We start from the raw sequence: 1,836 nt of genomic DNA on the forward strand, positions 1-1,836 counted from the left end.
ATTTTGTAAAGTGGATATGAGGTAGTTTTGGAATCATGGCATCTGACTTAATGCAGAAAAGTTGCAGCAATAATGAGAATGATATTGCCTAAATCATACACAGACCCCCCCTTCCCCCCCCACGTGCATGCATGCACACATGCACACACACATAATTTATAATTTATCATAATCAGGTAGGATTTTATTATTCTTCTTAAAAGTGATTTATCTTTTGTTTTTGTTTTCCTTCTACCATCCAACAATTACTTACTGAATATTACTAGGACTTAGCACTTGTATTAGATACAAAGGATATAAAGATGAATGGTATCTGATTCTTGCTCTGCCATCAGTCTCTCATTGTCCCAGGTTCCCATGAGTAGTGATACTAAGAAAGATATGGGTCTTTAGGGTCTTCAGAAACCTTTGCCAGCCTAATGACTCAAAAAGCCATTAGTGTATTTTGGCTCTTAATGTATTTTAAGTGAACTACATCACTCCCCTTCCCTCTAGCAAACAAAAAGAAAATGGAAAATGTTGCTTATGTTTTTTAAAGGTACATCATACACTTTTTAAAAAAATGGAAAGCTTGCTTTATGCATTTGAAGTATAATATGATTCACAGAAATTCATGTTATAACAAAACTTTTTAGGAATACATCACTTTTGTAAAATACGGTAAACCCATATTAAGAATATTACTGTGGGGAAGATGCTTGTACTTTCTTTTTCAGTCTTGTTAAAGTTTGTCACTCAAATTGAAAGAATGTCTGCTTTTTTCCCCTAATATACTATGCCCTTTTCTTGATTTAGTTTTAAGGTAGAAGGCAGAGAGTGGCAGACAGATCTCTGGAGAACAAAAGATGTGAGTTTGTTCTACCCGTAAATTGAATTTGTTTTTTTTTTTTTTTACTTTGTGATCCATAGAGCCAAAGCCATCAACAATCCATAAGGCCTCCATGTACACCTTAGAAAAAAGCACCACAATTTATTTCCATCTGCCAGGAAAAAAGTCATAATAAACATTCAAATCTGTGATGTTTGCTGTGTGAATGCCCCCCCCCCTTAGATATGGTGGTATTATGCACCAAACAAACTACAAACCCTTAAATGGTGTACCCCACTTAGAGCCATTTCCCTTATCCTCTAAGATTCTCCTTTGTGTAAAGTGGAAATGACTAGTACTACTTGGTAACAAATTATATAAAATATTTCCTTATTTAGATATTTTATAGTCTAATTGTTAATGTTTATTAGCCAAAATATCTTTAAAATTTAGATTAAACTCAGTGCACTTTTTAAAATTAAATTTATGGCTGTTCCCGTTGAACTGTTTTGTTGAGTACAGTATTTATTATACATAGCAGTTCTTTGAATAATATTAAATATTATCCTTGGACTGACTTGCGGGTTTTTTTAAAGCACTTTTCTCAGCTGTAAATGTTTTATTTATTTTTATTTTTAACCCAAGCCATCCATAGTTTATAGGTGGTTTGGAGTGGGTTTTCTTAAGGCCTAGTCTATTCATTCATGACATTCTGAAAGGTTATCTCTTTTTTGTGTTTATCTGTACATTTTGTTATTTTAACATGTCATATTGTGAATAATCTTCACTTATTTTTCCACTGTATATATCCCAAGCTCCTTGACGCTAAGGTCAATGTAATAAACAAGAAGCTCTGTGGCACAGTGGTTACTGCATTCAACTTCTAACCAAAAGGTTTGGCAGTTCAAATCCATCAGCTGCAAGGGAGAAAGATGAGGCAGTCTGCTTCCATAAATATTTATGGCCTTTGAACTATAAAGGGCAGTTCTACTCTGTTAGGGTTGCTGTGAGTCAGAATCAACTCGATG

This window comes from Orycteropus afer, unplaced genomic scaffold (assembly GCF_000298275.1).
Source record: "Orycteropus afer afer isolate SDZICR_OR568_19922 unplaced genomic scaffold, OryAfe1.0 scaffold00033, whole genome shotgun sequence".
Taxonomy (NCBI): Eukaryota; Metazoa; Chordata; class Mammalia; order Tubulidentata; family Orycteropodidae; genus Orycteropus; species Orycteropus afer.